The sequence below is a fragment of the Pongo pygmaeus genome, chromosome 8, assembly GCF_028885625.2.
Source record: "Pongo pygmaeus isolate AG05252 chromosome 8, NHGRI_mPonPyg2-v2.0_pri, whole genome shotgun sequence".
Taxonomy (NCBI): domain Eukaryota; kingdom Metazoa; phylum Chordata; class Mammalia; order Primates; family Hominidae; genus Pongo; species Pongo pygmaeus.
This window is the reverse complement of record NC_072381.2, coordinates 65,007,691-65,023,131: the sequence shown is the minus strand read 5'-3', so window position 1 is coordinate 65,023,131 and position 15,441 is coordinate 65,007,691. Positions and strand designations below refer to the sequence as shown.

General features: G+C 45.0%; 1 protein-coding gene across 15 annotated transcripts in view; it reads right to left on the bottom strand.

The window, feature by feature from the left end:
- KCNMA1 (potassium calcium-activated channel subfamily M alpha 1) overlaps positions 1-15,441 on the bottom strand; it is a 768,905-nt gene that overhangs the window by 461,575 nt on the left and 291,889 nt on the right. The window lies entirely within an intron of this gene.

Genomic DNA, 15,441 nt, shown 5'->3' with positions numbered 1-15,441 from the left:
TGAATTTCCATTAAACATATTCATTTCCATAAACAACCATTCCTGTCTTGATTAAGTAGAGCCAGTAAGGATGAAATGATGCTGAAGAGGAAGGCAGTGAAGGGTATTTTATAAATATCAATATTCAAATACCTCTTAAGTCCTCATATTTACTTAATAAATATGACAATGGGCCAGGCACATTGGCTCACACCTGTAATCACAGAACTTTGGAAGGCCAAGGCAGGAAGATCACTTGAGCCCAGAAGTTCAAGACCAGCATGGCCTGTCTCTACAAAACCTTTAAAAAAAAAAAAATCAGCTGGGTATGGTGGTGCATGCCTGTGGTCCCAGCTGCTTGGGATGCTGAGATGTGAAGATCCCTTGAGTCTGGGAGGTCAAGGCTGCAGGGAGCTATGATTACACCTCTATACTCCAGCCTGGGCAACAGAGCCAGACCTCATCTCTAATATATGTATATATATAAAATAGGTAACCTGTCCCCTGTCCCAAATTGCCCTAGGGAGCACTGCAAAGCCTTAAAGAAGTAAATTGGGGATTATCTGCTTGTTTGGTTACCCAAGCTGCTACTTCCTTTTTGTCTATAATTAATGAAATTAGAGCATGCACATAGATGAGATCCACTCAAGTCTACAAATATTGACAGCACTAGATATACATTTTCAGGCCCTGAAAATGCAATGAGGAACAAGACACAATCCCTGTTGTTAGGAGGGCACAGCCCATTGTGGGAGACAGATTACAGAGCATTTACAGTACGATGGGCTGAGTACGCAGGGATAAGGGAACACAGAGGAGGAACATGTTTCCTGAATTTGGGGCCCAAAGCTGAGACCTAAAGGGTGCACAGGAGTTGGCCAGGGGATGAGAGGAAAAAAAGGAGAGAGAGTTGCTCTGAGTTAAGGAAACATTTGAGCAAAAAATCCATTTGTAAACAGAGCTTGGGGACCTCAGTGCTGCCACTGAGTGACAATTCATAAATGCAGCAACTCTCAGCCACCCACCCAACATTATTCTGTGCTTGATCAAGAGCTGAAGCAGCCTCCAGCTGCTGCCACCTTCTGCCAGCAGTGTTACTTCCATGAGGGCTGTTCTGCGCATGGATCATTGATGATCTGTTGTCCCCTGCACGCACAGCCCAGAAACCCCACCTCCCCACCTGCTGCTGTTACCCTAGTTGACCTCCTGCCTCCCTGGGTGGCAGAATGGACAGCCCTGCCATCTGCTTCCCTCCCCAGAGCACCAGGCATGGAACACTGGGGATTTATGGGGTCACCAGGCAGAGCTAGGAGAGTTTTGCAGTGGCAGAGAACTAGCAGTACACTTGAACACATCCATGGGATCACAGCAAGGAGGCCAGACGAGATAGGATAGGGATTCAAAGGAGAAAAACAGAACCACAGAAGTACACAGCTCTCAGATGAAAGCCACTTAATCAGCCTCATCCCATTTTCCAAAATTCAGACCAATGCAGAGAAACACTGGACTTATTTAGCAGTATCTGTACTCTAACACACACATACATGCACCCGTGTGTTAATCTAATTAGACAACTTTTCTAGTTCTAAAGGTGAAATGCACGAAGAGCAAGTTCTTAGGTTATTTTCTCTTTAAGCAAGGGGGACTCTTACATCCAACACATGCAACAGCTGTTTAGTAAAACAAACACATGTTTTCATTCTGCTTCCTGCCTGGAGCTCCAGAATGGCCTCATCTGGTCAAGGAAGGTCTCGGTTCTGCCAGCCCATTCGAGAAGGCAAATAGCAATGGTATAGATGGCATAGAGCAGGATGTGAGTCCTATACCTTGGATTGCCCTGGACAGAGGGCCTATTGTCTCCCCTATTTATGGACCAAATGGGTGAGAAACAACTTATATCAAGAATGGCCTGGCACATGCCTGTAAGTCCAGTAGTTTGGGAGGATTGAGCCCAGGAGTTTGAGACCAGCCTGTGCAACATAGAGAGACCCATGTCTATCCAAAAAAAAAAAAAGAAGAAAGAAAGAAAGGGAGAGGGAGAGGGAGAGGGAGAGGGAGAGGGAGAGGGAGAGGGAGAGGGAGAGGGAGAGGGAGAGGGAGAGGGAGAGGGAGAGGGAGAGGGAGAGGGAGAGGGAGAGGGAGAGGGAGAGGGAGAGGGAGAGGGAGAGGGAGAGGAGAGGGAGAGGGAGAGGGAGAGGGAGAGGGAGAGGGAGAGGGAGAGGGAGAGGGAGAGGGAGAGGGAGAGGGAGAGGGAGAGGGAGAGGGAGAGGGAGAGGGAGAGGGAGAGGGAGAGGGAGAGGGAGAGGGAGAGGGAGAGGGAGAGGGAGAGGGAGAGGGAGAGGGAGAGGGAGAGGGAGAGGGAGAGGGAGAGGGAGAGGGAGAGGGAGAGGGAGAGGGAGAGGGAGAGGGAGAGGGAGAGGGAGAGGGAGAGGGAGAGGGAGAGGGAGAGGGAGAGGGAGAGGGAGAGGGAGAGGGAGAGGGAGAGGGAGAGGGAGAGGGAGAGGGAGAGGGAGAGGGAGAGGGAGAGGGAGAGGGAGAGGGAGAGGGAGAGGGAGAGGGAGAGGGAGAGGGAGAGGAAAAGAAAAAGAAAAAGAAAAAGAAAAAGAATGGCCTGGCAAATCACCCAAAGTCCTCTCAAAGCTACATTACTATAAACGAGTCTCATGCTTATAATTCAAAAATAACGTTTGTGCCTAAATTCAAACTAACACATTTTAATGGAATGGCAACATTTTTAGGCCTCAACTCATTCTGGGCTCAAAATAATAACTAGAACTTCATAGCATTTTCTTGTGGAACGCATATTCCTTGAGCGGTATCTCCCTAGGCAACAGCTCCAGTATATCCTGCATTAGAGGATATTTCAGATGAGATGCACTTGTCTCAGACTACTACGGAGTAACTCCACAGCTGCTGAAGTGTTGCCTAATTGAGGATCTACTTTAGAAAGGATGCGAGTGTGATGGGTAATTGGCACATTTTCCTGCTTCTGAGAGTAAGCTGTGCGCTCCTTGGGAGGTGAAACCCACTTCCTTGTCTCACCATGGCTTGAAGGACATAATAGGATTTCAGTATATGCAATTGTTGAGTGAATAAATGAATAAAGAAACATATTAGCTGAATTACTGAAACAATAAGATCAAGTAAGCCTGCATAGATTTGTTCACCTTCTTCACATGCTCCCCGCCTGCCCCACCCACACTTCCTTTCCTTTGCCTTGTTTGATTTTCCACCAGGCTGCTTATTATGCTATCAGACATGTAAGCACTTTACTTGGAAATGTGTTTATTTTCACATGCTGTGTAAGGTCCAAAGGGCATGGATTTTTATCTCATTCGCTCACTGCTCTACTCCCACCACCTAGAACTGCTCCCTAGCAAGAGTTCACTGAGCATTTTGTGGGGGAGTTCATTGTAAGACTCTTTAAGAATCACTCTATCTCTAAATAGAAATGATGGAAGATGTTTTTGTTCTGTGTATCAAGGGTCTTTATATATGTAAATTAATCAAAAATTAAGGTATATTTGAGGGCACTTGTTCTTAAAAATGTAACCATTCCATCTTGCACTGTTTTCTTACAAAAATCTTCGTAATTTGGCCCCAATATACCATTTGAGCTTTATTACATCATCATCTTCTTCATTACCACAATCATCACTACCATCACTGTTATCATTCACAATTACAGAAAACATTTACCAACTGCCTGCTGAGTACAAGGCATTTTGAAAATAGGTGTTTGGGGGACAGAAAATGAATGGATGCTGAGGTCTCTGTTCTCAAACTGCCCATCTAATGCAAGGGTTGAGACATATTTACACATGAAACATACACTCAGTATCAAACAACGGGTTGAACCAGTTCTGTGCAACAGAAATATAATGAGAGCTATATAGCTAATTTAAATTTGTCTATTACTCATATTAAAAAATGAAAAATAAACAAGTAAAGTTAATTTTGATACTATTTTGCATAACCCAATATTTGTAATATATTATAATTTCAACATATATCCAATATTTTTAAAGTTTTATTAATGAGATTATTTTTCTTACTTAGTTTTGGAACATGTATGACACAGCACATCTCAATTCAGGCTAGCCATATTCAAGTGTCTAACAGCCATATGCGGCTACTGGCCACATATTGGACCCTCAGGGTTAGACTAAAGGATTTTCAGAGTACAGAGGAGGGGAACATCTCAGCGGGCAGAGGAGTATGGAGAAGGTCCCATGAGAAAAGCCTCTCCCCTTCCCTCCTTTTCCTGCTCTTTCCTTCCCCATCTTCCTCCTCCTCCCGTCCTCATCCTTATGGAAGCACAAGCGGTATAGTTGCAGGGGTACATAGGTGTCCCAAGATGAAAACAAAGGGAAACCCTAGGCTTACCCACTGAGAGTCCCTGTTCCACACCGCCTCTTCTTCTCTTTCTCCTAGGCACAGCCAAGGAAGGTTAAATCCCATTCCATCACTAATGAGAGATCTGCCCACAAGCACTAAAATAAGATTCCTCTGATCTTAAAAGAAAAGTGTATTTGGGCTTTAGGCAACCCTGGGGACTTAGAGTTGTTCTCAACCCTAGCATGCATCAGACTCACCTAGAGAAAATTTTAAAAGTAAAGATGCCACAAGCATACACTCTCAGATTCTGATTTAATTGGCCTAGAGTGAGGCCTAGGGACATTTGCACCTTTTTTAAAGGCTCCTAGGTGATTCTAATGTGTATCTAGACCTGAGAACTGCTGGGCTGGGGTGCAGAAATTGCAGAGTGGAGGAGAGGAAAGAGTGGCCAGTTGGCTATGATGCCATTAACCACAGCACTCAGCATCACACTTTATGTACCCTTTCTCGTTGGATCCATATGATAACCCTGTGTGACAGGTACCACTAACCTCATTTTACAAGTGAGAAAACCAAGACTCTATGAGGTTAAGTAACTTTTCCAGGGTCACACAGTTAGCAATTGGCAAAGGAAGAAATTCAAGCCCAGTCAGGTCTGACTCCAAGACCCATGCTCCTCACTTCGTATCACCCCTTGTCCCTCCTCTTCATCAACCTTGCCCTCCATTTCCACTCCACCAATCTTGGTTCAAGGTGAGAAGCTGGGATGGGAATGAGAGGATGAAGAAAACTAGGTAAGATGCAGGGACATGTTGGGAAAAAATAGTAATGCATACAGCAGATGCAGGGGGAAGTTGGGAAAAAAATAGTAATGGACACAGCAGCAAGGGAGAAACCTCCTTCAGAGATGGCCAGCATCTCCCAGATATTTTTTTAAGTGCTAGAGAGATTAAGTGTTGAAAGGACACATGCAGGGGAGGGTGCTGATATTGACTACGAGACTTGTTTAGCATCATGACAAGGAAGAAGTGATGAGAAAATGTGTCCCAGAAAATTAACCATTACCTAGCTTCCACAAAGGATCCTGCCCTAACCAACAGATAGGCTAGAAAGAAGGCTACAGAACCGAAGACAAAGAATAAAAGAGCTGTACACAAAGATATGTTCTTTTTCTGAGGTTTAATACACTGTGAAATTTCCAAGTACTGAAAAATTAACTCAATGCTTAAAAAAAAAGAAGATGAATGCAAAGAAAGAAAAAAAAAAAGAAAAATCTGGCAGTGTTGGAAGAGAAATCAGTCTTGCCTGACAGTATTTAAATTGAATGTCTGTGAGCATGGCCCACAATTTTCAGTGAAAGTAGAAGCTATTAAAAAGTCGATGCACAAGATTAAAATTTAGAATGCTATTTTAATAATACCAAATTCTACTCAATTTCAAATGGCTGTCATTTTTAAGCTCCACCAATTTGAGAACACTTGACTGATGGCACTGGGAGCTGAGTGATGGGAAGATTGAATTCGGCAGGTCCAGCTCAGCTGACACAGCCAGAGAGATGAACACTCATCCTCAAAGAACTAAGCAGACCAGGCTGATGGACCTCTTAGAATCTGTTTTCCCATCTGTAAAATGGGACTAACAATATCTGCCCCACTGAAAGGAACAAGTGTGATGGAGGGTGAATGAACCATTGTCAAAAGCATTGTGAAGGTCAAGAATGCACTGTGCTCCTGCTGTGGGTAGAGCCTGTGCTAGGTCACAGGTCATCTCTTTCTAGAAGCTTCCCACATCTCCCAATTCTAACTTAGAGAACCAACAAGTAGTTGGACTAGTCAGTGCTGGGATGAGAACATGCTCAGGATGTTCCAGAACTTGGAGACAAGTCATCTGTCACATCATTAGATCCACCACCTTGTAGGACTGGGAGTTTGCTCTATGTACCTAGCACTGTGCCTGGTATACAGTGAGTGGATCCTCAATAAGTATTTGTAGCTCCCTCATTCAACAGGATCTTGTCCCTAATGTTTTGACTTTAGATGGGATGACAAATATTTACCAAGCTTAATATGAGTACTGATGCAGACACCATCAGAGCATTACAGAGGAAGAAGAAACACTAGGCCGGGCATGGTGGCTCATACCTGTAATCCCAGCACTTTGAGAGGCCCAATGCCAAGGCCAAGGCAGGCAGGTCATTTGAGGTCAAGTTCCAGACCAGCATGGGCAACATGGTGAAACCCCTTCTCTACTAAAAAATACAAAAATTAGCTGGGTGTGGTGTTGCACACCTGAAATCCCAGCTACTCGGGAGGTTGAGGCAGGAGAATCGCTTGAGCCCGAGAGGCGGAGGTTGTATTGAGCCAAGATTGCACCACTGCACTCCAGCCTGGGTGACAGAGTGAGACTCTGTGTCAAAAAAAAAAAAGAAAAAGAAAAAAACAGAAAAATCATTTCAACTGGATATTGAAACATCATTTATTATAATCACTGTGGTCATTTTTAATGCTGTTGACAAATATTTCCTGCTCTTCACAACCTAGGCATGCAGCAGGATTACATTTCCCTGCACCCTCTGAAGTTAGGCTAAGCCATGGGTCCTACACTGGCCAATGAAACATCAGCAGAAGTGGCATATGTCCCATTTTGGCAGAAACTTTAGGAGCTGTGCACAGTTCTCCATGTTTTCTTCCTGCAGTATGGCAAATGGAAGGACATGTTAAAATGAAGAATCTTGGGGGAAAAATGGCTCCAGAAGCAGGGGTTTCAGTACAACCTATACAGAATATGAAGCACGAGCAAGAAATATACCTTTGTTGCAGAATCCGACTGAGATTTGGGGGCCATTTGTTATTGGCGCCTCTCTTTACTAATATAATCATGTCAGGAGGAGCTCCAGCAAAGTATCTGTAAGGGAAGGGGTGAGTGAGCCTGAAGGCTCTTGAGAGTGAAAAGGAAACAGGACTCTAGCCTCTCTTTGGTCACAGACTCAGCTACCTTCTTTCAGAGATTTCCTCCACAGGGATATGCTGAAAATGCCACTCAGGTTTCAGAAGTCTCTGAGTGAGGAGCCCCAGACTCCTGCCTTTTATATCCCCATCTCCCGCCCTCGTGCCTTCTGGAAATCATGCTAACTATAGCTGAGTTGGATCCCTGGCTCAATACTACATCACAACCAGGGCCCGAGGAATAAACACACCAGGGTGGGGCTTCTTCTCTTTGCTCAGGATGGCTCTGCCTCCATCTCTCTCAGCTCTCAGCAAAAATCCTCCCCTGCAGCCAGAGGCCCTTACAGACCCTAAGCCTCTGCTCCTGCTCTTCTCCAGCAGGTGCTGCCTCCCCTTCTCATCTCTGCATGTCTGTCCTGCAGAGCTCAGTTCACACCCCATCTCCTCCAGGGAGGACCACTACAGACTCCAGCCTGTTCTGTGCTCATCCTACGAGCTCTGAACCCATCTGACACTCAACCAGGCCCTGTCATCAGAATAGTGCTAGCTTGTTCATCTGGGCAGGTTAGATCTCTTCAAAGGAGTGGGGAACCCCTAAATCTTGATGATGTCATTTGTGAAATGAGGCCCCTGCTCTGACCACTCAGAACTGCCACTGGGCATCAGGTGAGTTGTCAGACCTAAAGCCCCTGTCTTGGTGCCAAGTACATAACAGGTGCTCAAGAAATGTAAGACTCTTCTAAATTCCCTTTGTCTACAAGACAGTTTGACAAAGTGGGACCAGATCTTCTCCCACAGTAAGCCCAGATGTGTCTCTAGAGATGTGTCTCATGCATGTATTCTCAATGGGGGCAAAGTCTCCTCCAGGATGGCAGACATTGAAAAGTGAAAAAACATCCTTTATGTATAAACACAGATACATACAGAGTACACACACAGATATACAGTGTATCTGCGGTATTAAAATCTCATGGAGAAGGGGTAAGGAAGTGTTTTTTTAATCCTTAGAAAAGCTCCATAGGTGTGCAATAAAGGAAAAAAAAAAAAAAAAGCAGGCTCTTCCATGCCCATCTCGGCTGAGCCTCTTATCACTTGTCTCTTATATTTCCTCTCTTGTGTCTCTTCCAAATCAATAAAGTGATATTTTAGAAAATTCTGCCAAACCCACATTTCTCCCTCCTCCACCGCATTCCCAGCCTCTCTGCTCCTGCGCTCATCTAATCTGTTGCCTTTCCTGGGATGTGAGCCTTGCAATTGGCTACAGGGAAAGCAGGCACTGGAGAGCTGAGAGACTCCAGTCTTGGTTTTCCAGACACAGCAGACGTGACTGTGTTTGTACCTACCCCCAGCAACACCATGGGGAAGCAGAGCTAGGCACTCCTGCCTCACCCCACCTCCCCACCACCCAACTTGACTCAGAATGGTGCCTCAAGTCAAAGACCTGCCTGCAACTCCCAAGAGAACTAAATGTTTCCCTCCACTAGGGGAGGGTTACTGGTGGGTTTGGGCTTAGGCTGGTTTGTTGGAAGGTGGCAGACACTGCAGTTTGGCTCACCCAAGGTGGAGTCCAACCTTGCCTGTCCTCGAAGACGGAAAGCTGAATAATCACCTTCCAGCCTCCCTTGCAGCTATGGGTGGCCACGCCACATATTCTGCAGGGGAAGATGCCTGATAAAAAGCAGGAGGGAACAGCTTAAACTGATATTGCCCTTCCCCCTTTTCTTTCTACTTGAAATGGACCCAAAGTCTGAAACTCTCCATCTGTCTTGTAGCAATGAGTGAAAAGCCAAGGGAATCCTAACATCCTACAGACACTAACCTTGACATGATGTAGCAGCAGCACTAGTGCCAGAAACCCCTACATCTAGACTTCCACTTGTAGGAAAAAATGCTTTTCTCTCTGTTACATGCAGCCCAAGGAATCCTAACTAACACAGAAGTCAAGAGTGACAGGCACAGACACATGAAAAAATGCTCATCATCACTGGCCATCAGAGAAACGCAAATCAAAACCACAATGAGATACCATCTCACACCAGTTAGAATGGCGATCATTAAAAAGTCAGGAAACAACAGGTGCTGGAGAGGATGTGGAGAAATAGGAACACTTTTACACTGTTGGTGGGACTGGAAACTAGTTCCACCATTGTGGAAGACAGTGTGGCAATTCTTCAAGGATCTAGAACTAGAAATACCATTTGACCCAGCCATCCCATTACTGGGTATATACCCAAAGGATTATAAATCATGCTGCTATAAAGACACATGCACACGTATGTTTACTGCGGCACTAATCACAATAGCAAAGACTTGGAACCAACCCAAATGTCCATCAATGATAGACTGGATTAAGAAAATGCGCACATATACACCATGGAATACTATGCAGCCATAAAAAAGGATGAGTTCATGTCCTTTGCAGGGACATGGATGAAGCTGGAAACCATCATTCTCAGCAAATTATCGCAAGCACAAAAAAAACAAACACTGCATGTTCTCACTCACAGGTGGGAATTGAACAATGACAACACTTGGACACAGGAAGGGGAACATCACACACTGGGGCCTGTCGTGGGGTGGGGGGGAGGGGGGAGGGATAGCATTAGGAGATATACCTAATGTAAATGATGAGTTAATGGGTGCAGCACACCAACATGGCACATGTATACATATGTGACAAACCTGCACGTTGTGCACATGTACCCTAGAACTTAAAGTATAATTTAAAAAATGCAAAAAAAAAAGGGTGACAGGCATAATCCTTACCCATCTGACTTCCCTGGAGTCTCTTTATAAACACATCTGTACTACAAAACAGAATGACTAGTGCTTCTCAATGCCCAGGGTTCAGGGAGACTCGGAGATGCTCTGCCATGCTTTAGGTCCCAGGGTCATGGCCTCTCTGCAGGAGGTTAAGCACATGGCCTTTGCAGTCAAATTGACCTGGATTCTAGTCCTAACTCCTCCACAAAAGCTGTGTGATCTTAGACACTTCACCGTTGTGTATGTCCATTGTTTTCACTGTAAAATGAAGTTGACAACAGCACTTATCTCATAGAATTGTTGGAAAGATTAAATGAGAGATGTCGCACACTAATCTCAGTGCCTGGCACATACTACCTTCTCAATACGTGTTAGCTGTCAAGACAATTTTCCACTTTCCCTTTCTGGGTCTAAGTCCTTCTATGAGCTTGTCTGTCTCATTTCCCAATTATTTCTCAGTGTTTTCTCATTTCTTTATCTCTCTAGCTCTTTCCTTCTCCTTTCTCTGTTTCTCCATGTCTCTGCATGTGTCTCCATTTTTGTCTGGCTTTTTCTCCCTCCTCCCTCATTCCCATTCAGGTTTACAGTGGAGAAACACAGCAATTTGCCTAATTTTCCCTCTCCCAGGTCAAGAGAAAGCCCTTCTCAGGCTCTCAGTCACAGTTCCTTAGATGTGGGTCCCCCAGATCCCCTCGTGTTCTGAAATGCCTGTGATGGGAAGGGGAGGGGACGGTGACATGGTCTCCTGCCAGGAAAAGTTGCTGAAGGTTGGGGCTGGTGAAGGGGGTAGTGAGAGAGGGGCCTGCTGCCCTGCCTCCTGTCCACTTCATGACTGGCTTTAGCAGGTGAGTCTAAAAGCTTTGGAAGGAAACGCTGGGCCCACCACTGGCTCCATTCCTGCCTCCCTTTCTGGCCTGCCCCAGGATTCCTTGGCAGAACTTGGAATTTGGTATAGTCAGGGACAAACTCTTCTCTCAGATGCTTACTGTCCCAAATGGAAAGCAAGACCTATGTGCATAATCCTAACCCACCGTAGACAGACCCCTCTGCCTCCACAGCACCCAAATGATCCCTCTGGTGAGGGAGGCAAGACACCAACAATAACCCACAACACTTGCCCTGCACTGATGCTGCTTCAAAGGCCTTCCCTGTGCCAACCCACTGACATCCTTGCAGCTGCACCAAGGAACAGACTCCTCTTTGCCCGTTTTACAAATGTCATGGCACATGGGGGTTAAGTGATATGTTCAAGGTCACACAGTTATAAATGGCAAAGACATGTTCCAATCCAAGCAATAGCAACAGCAATAATAACAGCAACAGCAAAATAATATTAAGATAATTTTAATGATAAAAACACAATGTAGCATTTATTATATGCCAGGCACATAGAAGTGCTTTGCGTCTATTAGCTCATTAAATCTGATGCGTACCCTGTGAGATAACTACTATCATTGTCCCCATTTTACAGATGGAAGGCAAGGTCAAGCGAAATTCAGTCATTTGCCCAAGGCCTCGATACCATAAGAGTGTGGATTCACAGATGTGCATGCTGCAGTGGCCAAGGCCCACAACCTTATGGGACAGCTGACCACCCAACCCCCAGCCAGATTCCTACGAGCCCCAGGAGTAAACACTTCCATGAAGAGTCGGCTCAAGCTCACCTCCAGGCTGAGACAAAGGGTCACCAAGGACTGGCCACCACACGAATGCTTCTCCTTGGTCTTACAAAACATGAAAGGTGCTATTATCAGAAGCCAAGCCTGCTTGCAAACTACAGAGGTGACACGAGGTAAATTCATTTCCTTCCTGTCAAGAGAAACTCAACAAGGGTATAATTAGAAGCTAATGTGTGTACTGTGATTGGGCCCATCATGGGGTGGCACATAATTGAACAAGTTCTCCATGCCTGGAGGAGTAGAGCCGAGCCCTATCACTGGGAAGTGTCACTCATCTGGCCAGCACACATTGGTTTTTAATAACATTATGGAAATAATGCTGCAGGGCTGTGGAAAGGACAGAAGCTTGAGGGGCAGGGCCTCATCAGGTCTCCGAGAGCTTTGACCTTGAGAAAGAACCTTCTGGCTCCATCCAGAATAGCCACTTTCCTCAGGGATCTGTCCTGTAGGCTTTGTGGATTTATGTCTCCTGAGCTTAAGGAACAGGGCTTGGTGTGGCTGAACCTTCTTGCTGAATGGATCCCAGGGTACCCCAGGTGAGCATTAAGGCCAGGTTCTCAAGAGACTGAAGGGGGTCGGGGAGTTACCAGATAGAGGACAGGCCCTTTGCTTCCGCAGTAACTGTTGGCAATGGTAATACCTCCATGGCCCCTACTATGAATCAGATAATTTTCTGAGGACCTTATGTATATTAACTCATTTAATCTGAAAAACAATCCATGTGATAGGTATTGCCATTGTCCTGATTATATAGATAAAGAAATTGAGGAACAGAGAGGTGAATTTATCTAAGATCACACAGGTAGGAAGTTGTGTTTGAGCCCGGGCAGTCCATCATCCTAACCATACTCCCTACTGCCTCAATGAGCTGACACAGCCCAGCCCTGATAAAGGGGGTGGCAGAGGGGAGGGGGTTGAGGTGCTTTCCTGGCTATTGGCATTCATTTCGTTCACATTTTTATCAGGCACCCCTTTCGACCAGATACTGCTGTAGGCACTGAGGATACAGTGGAGTATAAATAGATAAGAGTTATATTCTAGCGAGGAGACACAAATCCCATATAAATGTACAAATAAGACAATTTCAGAGAATGCCAAATACAATCAAGAAAATAAAACCAGGAGGTCATAGTGTCCATGGCAAGAAAAGGTAAGGAAGTTATTTTAGAGAGGAGGAAAAGGTAACTTTAAGAACCAGAGACAAATGTTTAGGAGAAGGCCTAGCCAAGACTGAATAATTCATGTGTTAAGAGGTTTCCAATCACCTACCAAATACAGGAAGGAACCAGTCATTGAGGCTATTGAGAAGCCAAGAAGTTAGAGACCTATGAAGACAAAGGCAGCCTGGGCTCTGCTCCACCTGCCCACTCGTGGGCCTAGGCATCAGAAGCTCCGCCATCTTGCACTGCAACCCTGGAAGCCACAGTCTCTTCAGTGCCATCAGGGAAGACAGCGACTGCACCACCACACACGGGCATCCCCTGCCCCAGCCCAGAAGTGATGCACATCTCTTAGCGCCTCATGTCCTGCCTAACAGTGGAAGCTGGAAATTTACAGGAGCAACTGGAATATTCATAAGCCTAACTGCCTCGGCCACCAGCCCACAAGGGACACTAATGGAGACAGCAGAGTTGCGTGAGGGCTCACGAGCTAAGAGGTGGAACCCAGCCAGGCTGAGTAGAAAGTAAGCTGTCGACAAGCAGGGAGTTAATAGGTTTTTCCAAATGAATGGCCCTTAATTTCAATTCATTGAGAGGTGAGGGATCAGGTGAAGGAAGCGAGGTGAAAAGGAGGATTAATCCATCCATCGAGGACCTTGGGTACTGAAAACATGAAAAGATGAATTCATTTGTGAGCCATACTGATTCACTACCATGAGAAATAATTATCTTGAAGCTTATTTGGTCCCAGAATCAATCTTTATTTAACCGTACTTATTTTTGGTGGCTCATCCTGCTTGCCTCTCTTGGAAACTCAAGAAATGCTTTCTCTATTTTTTTTTTTTGGGTAAATTCCAAAGACTTGCATATTTCATATTTTTCAATAGGATGATCTTTGTGTAGACTGACTGTCTTCCCTCGTCACTGGTCCTCTCTATCATTGGACCTCACCCGTAGTAATCACTCACTCCACAATCATCTTCTGTTGTTTCATGCATAGCACTCATCACTACCTTAAAGTATTATTTATTGATTTATTATTTTTTTATAATCTGACTCTTCTACTGTAATATAAGGTGGGTAAAGACAGAGACCTTGCCTGTCTCCGTTGGCCACATCCCCAACACCACACCAATCAAGCAACAGACTAAGGACACAGCTAAATAAATGAACAAAAAGATACTAATAACAATCACGTGTTAGTCTTCATAACAATCTCCATTTATTCTTTTTGATTATTCTCATGTTACAAATGAAGCAATGGAGGCACAGGAGAATAATTAAGTAACTTGCTCAAGGTTATACAGATATTGTAAAACAGCCAGGATTTGAACCCAGGGAGTTTGGCTAGAGGTTCCATGTTTTTTTGATATAAATATTTAAGAAATATTTGTTGATTGAATGAATAATAAATAAATGAATGGCTTCCTTGGGTTTCCTGCCTTCTTTCCTAGGGTTATTTGCTCTCAACTTTCACTGGACCCTCTATGTGTCAGGGATGGTCTTAAATTCTCTTCACACATTATTCAGTTGAGGGTAGTCCCATCTACCATCTCTCCATAGCATCGGTCCCAAGCCTGGTACTTAGAACTGTCCTGCATTGTCAGGCTCCCCCTTTGCCAGGTGGTACCTCCCTAATCTGAAATCATGGACTGAGTAGCTTCAAAAGAAAAATTAAACCAAAGATCAGAAGGAGATTCTTCTGACTTAGTGGGTCTAGAAGACCCTGGCCTCCTTTGCCCACTCTGCCCAGAAACTGAATCCCAGAGAGATGAAGTTATGGGTTTCATACCTGTGTCTGCCCATCAACCCAAGGGACAAATGCCAACATAGAATGGCAGACAGGGAAGGAAGAAAGTGTTTTTCCTAATTAACTGGCTCTAAAAGCGGAGAAGAACCAAGTTGGGTTATTATAGAAGCATCAGCATCTGACACAGGTCTTCAACTGCCATGCAAATACCCCCTACTCTGCACCATGCAGTTCCCATGGTTTACTCTGTTGTGATGTAACTGTGCATGTTTCTACCTGAACCCATTGAACACAGCTTTGTGCTTGAACCTTGAACAATGCCTGCGACACAGTTGGTGCTCAATAAATAATGATGGGATAAATGAATGAGGGATCCCCATTCTCCTACCTACCTTGGCCTTGTCATCATCTCTCACTTTTGCGACTGCCAGGTAACACCTAGCTCTATCCCCTTGAGCCATCCAAGTCTCAGACACATTCATGTACTGACTGACCTTGAATACATACTCCCTTCCTGAAAGGGATGCTTCCCAGGACCCTGCATCATGGAAAATAGGAATATCATGGTAAACGTTGCTTTAATTGAACGGTGGAATCTATGCTAGTCTTCATGACGAACGCTGAAACACAAGAGTGCTGCAGTAACCACCCTTCCTGAATTGTGGAACTTCACAGACTCAGGTTAGCCCCAAGTGATGCTTTGCTGAGCAATTTAAAACCTAATCATGCAAAGCCAAGTGCTTTCATGTTTGAGAAACAAAAACATTTCAACTGCTCAGCACATCTAAATCAGTACTCCCTTAACAACCCACCTTGGTTCTTCCCCT